The following is a 6,690-nucleotide window of genomic DNA, read 5'->3' on the forward strand; positions in this document are numbered from 1 at the left end:
GATGTGAGGACCACATTTTTACCTTAAAAGGCGTTGTCGCATGTCGTCGAAAAGAAGGTAAAACAACGCACTTGGCTTTCCTGGACTTACGTAAGGCATTCGACACAGTATGGAGAGATAGCCTCCTAAAGGCGGCATGGAATTCAGGCATTCGGGGCCGTATATGGAAAATGATAGACATACTTTATGAAAATGTTCAAGGTCATGTAAAATTTGGGGAAATTTGTACTGATTCTTTCAAGATTGAAAAAGGTGTAAAACAAGGATGTGTTCTTTTACCTATATTGTTTTGTGTTTTTATCAATGAGTTTTCCAGAATTTTGAGATCCAGTAATATTGGAGTGAGAATTAATGACATCTGGTTGGGGGGACTATTCTGTGCTGATGACGTTGTCTTGATCGCTGAAAATGAACGCGAGATGACCAAAATACTTGATTTAGCATCTCAATTTGCTAAAACATGGAAGTTACAATTTAATTACAATAAATCGAATGTCATGGTTACTGGCAAACGTATTGATAAAACAAAACTATGGAAATTAGGCGATCATCATATTGCTGAAGTTGACTCTTATAAATATTTAGGCTGTCTCTTATACACATCTAGATGTGTATAAGAGACAGGTGCAGTACTGGGTAATAAAACATATACAAGCGTTAGTTGGCGTCCTACACTAGCTGCGTAGAGCGTATCGTTTTTTTACGCTCCCAATGAGCGTTGTTGGCTCTCTTGTTCTATTTATACTCTTTGGTATAAGCTCGAAAGTATTTACAGACTTTTACACTATGCAGAGCCATCGGAATCATTTTCCAAGTGGCCCGACCATTGTAGTAAGAGTGGGGGCTAAATGGGGCGGGGAAGTAGGCTAAACAAATTTGATTGTTAAACCGCAGACCCGCTACCCCTATTTACGGACACAGGATTTAAAGTTAGTGGGGATTTTAGAAATATGGTACCTCTAAATACCCGGAAATAGCAAGTTGCAAACCTGTAAAGCCTATACCCCTCCCTCTTAAAGGGATCAGACACAAATTTAATTGGGATATTGAATTCATACCTACCTCTGGCCCATCATGATGGACCTGATGTGAACAAATTGTGAAAATATAGTATCTCTAGATTCCAGGAAATAGCAGCTGGTAAACTGCAAAGCAGCTAGGCCTACCCTTATTCCAACCCCATGCAGAGAGAGGTACAGGATTTAAAGTTGGAAGTGGAATTAGATACTATACCAATCTCAGCTCCACCGTGGTTTTAAAAAAATGACTCCTCTGTCAGGTAATACTACGTGCATACTTTTTTTTTAAATGAATGTCCTTCACTTTAAGAAGGGGTCCAAATTTGAAAGTAGTAAATTCCGGAATATCTTCAGTGGAGGTTCCAGGAATTCGAGGTAGAGGGGCCCATGGAGGGACTTTCACAGATGGAGGGTCCAGACCAACTATAGGCCCTACCGTGGTTAGGGCTAAGATAGAAAAATTGTATGATTATGGCACCTCTCGATGGTTGGAAATGAAAAAACACGTTATAAATACACGTTATAGTAATAACCATCAGCACTGACTTCCTTAAGACAATTGATAATAAAGCATTACAAATTTGAGAGTATTATACATTTGCGGTAGACGGGTTATTTCCGGGAGATTTTTGCTTGCGGGAGTGCGGGAAGACCGTCTTGATTTCCGGGAAACTACCGAGTTGCGGGATAGTTGGTACCCCTGCTTTAAAGATTTAAATTTTGATTGCAAGTAATCAGGGTCAGCTTGACAATTATACAGTACCTATGTGCCATTGTGACAGTTTCGCCGACTCCAACTCCTAACATTTTATATAATACTTAATTGTTATTTTATATTTAAATTTTCAAAATCAATGACTAAATTAAGGATTGCTAAAACAAATTTAAATGTACATAGGCAATACAAAAAAGTACATGGTGGATTTTTTTTAAATAGATAACATTAAACAGATAATGTGATGCGAAAATTAGTTAGAGATTCACATAATGTACGTATCCAACAGACAGTACAATACAAAACCATAACAATAAAACAAACAAAAGGGAACAAATTTAACTAAAACCTGCACAGATCGTCATACTTAGATTAAATTTAACAAATCCTTGAATGAAAACAAGGCCATAATATTATTGGGCATTGAAAATACTAAATGGAATAATGAAAATTGTGAAAACGAATAATTACAAGCGCTTGTCGTGGATGAGATGGGTAGACCTCAAAAATACATCAAATCGAGAATGCATAAAATAATACAGACCTTGTTGGGAACAAGTAGAGACAACAATTAATCCATTTGTTGTTGTTTTGAGGCGAACACGAGAGCTGCAGGTAGTTGTGTACATTCGCAGCTTGTAATCAGTGGCGGATCCAGGAATTCAAAATAGAGACCAGGAAAGGACTTGCACAGATGAGAGTCGATAACACCTCAGCCCCACCATAGTTAGGGTCGGGCTGATTAAAGAAATGTATGATTGTGACACCTATAGATGGCCGGAAATGGCACTCTCAGACTTAAACGAGAATAAAGATAATTTTAGTGAAATCTAGAAAGAAGATGAGTTTGTAAGAGGTGAGTCATTGACACGCAAGCGGCGGGATAAAGACACTAAAATTCTTCAAAAATCTTATAAAATACAGTTAAAAGTCCTTGCTTGTACCATACGATGAATTGGAGGCAGTCCTAGTTGGAAACAGCTCTGATTGGTCAAGGATTTTGGTGGATCGATTTCTGGAACGTGCGAGAGTCCGAACAGCCTTATATGGTGATCTTGGTTGGACACCTATATCTTAGGCTTAATATATATGTGTGTGTGTGTGGGTGTATAATATTGAAAATTTATAAAACGCAGATACGGTTTGAAAACCATAAAAGCAATGTTGTATTGTTACATGAGCCGTACTTGGGTGAGCGCCATCTATATGGCCCTGTATACCCGGATACTGCACATAAGGTGGCATGGATGCTGGATGCTTTTAGCTCATGACAGATAGTATATATTTAAATATTATAATGAAATTATGAAAATTTGAGGGGTTTTTTCTCTTTTGTGGGTCGTCCCATTTCTATTTGTTCCCTCATTTTCTTCATAAGCAGCAATCCAAATTTTCCATTGTTTTGTTTCTATTGACATATTTAGCGTTTATCCTGAATTTGTACTTCATTTGTTTACTTCAACTCCAACAGCGAATACACTCGCTACTTACAGGATTAAACAATGCTTTATAAACCAAGTCTCTTATTGAGGCCTAGGGATTGGGGTTGATATTAGTTCTGTGACAGAAATTGAAATTAGAACACTGGTATTTGGAGCAAGCCTCTTAACCGCCAAGCTATTTAACTCCACTTCAGATTTTACAATATTACAACAATATAAAAAAGGAATAATAATTCATATAACTAAAAATATTTGGTTTAACTGTGACATCTCCTTTTAAATAACCAATCAATAAATTATTTACATATTTAAACATTATACAATCAATAATTTTAATTAATTAAAACCCTCCATAAACCAATCAATGCAGCAATGCATAATCATTCAACAGTCAAATAAAAAAAAATAATAAAATGAATAAATAAATAAATAATAAATAAATCATGAAAATTGTTTGTATGAAGATATATTTATAGTATTATGTTTATATCAAATGTATATATAAATGTATTTGTATCGAATGGTACACTTTTATACATCTTATCTACAAATGAAAATCGAATGCTAACATAATTTGTTAATCCCACTCGAGAACAAATTGCGATTTTTTCGCAATTGTTTTCACACGTTCTGAGTATTCAGTACATTTCCACGTCAGGTAGGGCAAATTACACCTATAAATAATTGAAATCTACTAGGCCTACCCAACCATGTATCAATAAACTTCATTTATTTCGTGGTATGATGATTTATTTATAGAATTATTTCTCGGAACATATCTTCCTTTCTTGAGAGTAGAGATGTCTTAACGGAGGTCCAGGGAGGCTTTAGGTCAGGTTACCGATGTGAGGGCCACATCTTTACCTTAAAAAGCGTTGTCGCATGTCGTCGAAAAGAAGGTAAAACAACGCACTTGGCTTTCCTGGACTTCCGTAAGGCATTCGACACAGTATGGACACTATTCTGGGCTAATGACGTTGTCTTGATCGCTGAGAATGAACGCGAGATGACCAAAATACTTGATTTAGCATCTCAATTTGCTAAAACATGGAAGTTACAATTTAATTACAATAAATCGAATGTCATGGTTACTGGCAAACGTATTGATAAAACAAAACTATGGAAATTAGGCGATCATCATATTGCTGAAGTTGACTCTTATAAATATTTAGGTGTGTTCATATCACGAAACTTAAGTGACCACCTTCATTTTGAAAATGTTAAGAAAGGTAATCGCCTTATTGCTTACATTAAATCTATAATTGACAATTGTAATGATTATAATAGGGTTTATTATGGGGACATTTTATGGAGAGCAATCGCTCTACCATCAATCAATTATGCAAGTTCTGTGTGGTGTGGCAATAGCAAAGGTGACATGGATAAACTTGAGAAGCTACTTCTAATGGCGCGATGTATTCTAAAAGCATCCCGCAACACCCCTCGAACAGCCTTATATGGTGATCTTGGTTGGACACCTATATCTTACATCCACAATAATTTTAAAATTAATTATTTAGATCGAGTCCTAACAATGAATCTAAGTCGTTGGCCAAGGCTTCTACTTAACTCGATGATTGGCTTTAATTGCAATTTTAGGGACTTTAGTTATAAATTTTTAAGTTGTGTAGAAACTATTTTTCATGAAGGCAAAGCTAATGATTTATTTGATCCTATCCATAAGGCCAAAGACATACCCAATCCATATTGGGCTTTTGCTATCAAGCGAGCTCTTAGTGAAGCCTCGGTTCATAGTTGGTATGAAGAAATGGTTAATAAGTCTTCGCTCATTGATTACGCCACTTTAAAGAAATTTCCAACTCCATGGAGTTATTAGTTAGACAGTGCAGATTTTGAGGGCGTAAACATTGAGTTTAAATTGCGCTCAAATACACTCCCCCTCGAGGGTAGGATTTGTAGCTTGACGCCTGGAAGTAGTGGTATATGTGAAATTTGTGATGACAATTGCCAAGAAAATGTCAGGCACTTCTTATTTGAATGTACTGCTTTCAATAATATTAGATCCAACGAATTTGCCAGATTAAAATGTACGGTACTCTTCAACTAAGAAACTACCATCTTTTTGGGATATATTTTCTAATGCGAATAATGATGTTAAACTTAATATTATGCTTGGCAGTGATTATTACTCTTTCAATAAGGATTTTAACACTATATTTGATAAGTTTTGTAAAGCATGTGAATTTGCTTAGACTAGTAATTTTGTTCTTTGTAGACTGGTTTATTTAGTAGGTTTTTGTTGCTTGGTTTATCTGAATTTGTTATTTTGAACGCACCGTCCTTTGACGCGTGCCACTGATGTAGAAGTGTATGTTCGAATAAATTATTATTACTATTATATGATAATACTGATGATAAGAAGTGTGGAATACTAGTCTGTTTATCAACAGCATTGTACATACAATGCGATAACTGAATACGATAACGTTCAGGTTGGGGTGCTCAGTATTTTTTACTAATTTATGCTGTTGATACTCGTTATAAATTTTTCTTTTTTTTTTTATTTGTTCTTAACAATTTTCTTTTCCAATCATAACAAAAATCCACAAATGTCAGAAAAGGATGCATGGACTCGATCGTGAAAGGGAAACATAATTTACCAGATATTTATAGATAGTTAAATATTTTAACTATCAAGCTTCCTGCAAAAATCCTGGATATGATATAAATTAACATACAGTCCTAATTTTATATTTCTAAATATTTTCCTCTGCAAAAATCTCAAAGGTAATTTTAGCAATATATATAAATTTGTATAGGTTATATATGATTATTATAGGCCTATATACTTTATTATATTATTACTAGTAATATTTATCTAAATAATATAGATATATGTAATATAATAAGATATAAGATTTTGAATATTAAAATCAAGCATATTGATTTTTACGTAATGTACATTTAATATATATTTTTTAAATGTATAAGAATATCCCAACCTGATCAGTCTAATCAGTTAAAAATAATTTTTTAACATTTACGGAGCCCGGGCCGACTGGGTTCCCCCTTGAATTCGCCACTACATGGGAAATCTTCTAAAGCTCAGGTGACCTAGGGTTTTGAAACAAATATTGCTTATTACGGAATTTCTATAAAAACTAACAGATTCTTGAGAAGGAGGACTTGATGGTTGTTATACAAGATTACTCAGACAAGCCTTGAATATCGCTTATGACGGAGATATTATGGAGATATTCCCCCTGTATCTATAACATTGAGGGCACGAAGTCTAGCTGAGCATTGCTACAGAAGTAAAAATGAAATTATTTCAAGAGTTCTCTTTTGGAAAGCCAACCCATGGGAAAATGAAGCAGGGGTGGCGCCAGGATTTGCCCCACGTGGGGTGGGCCGAATTCCCCGACGAAAAAAAGGTGGGCGTGGTCGAGCGTCGCTCAAAACCGCTCAAATGGGTTCCGGGGGCGAAGCCCCGAAAAATATGACAATTGTGTTTTTTCTCCCCGACACGCGAGGGGGGGGGGGGGGGGCCCCC

Source organism: Anneissia japonica, unplaced genomic scaffold (genome assembly GCF_011630105.1).
Source record: "Anneissia japonica isolate Jap-2015-1 unplaced genomic scaffold, ASM1163010v1 scaffold284860_len1800451_cov186, whole genome shotgun sequence".
Lineage (NCBI taxonomy): Eukaryota > Metazoa > Echinodermata > Crinoidea > Comatulida > Comatulidae > Anneissia > Anneissia japonica.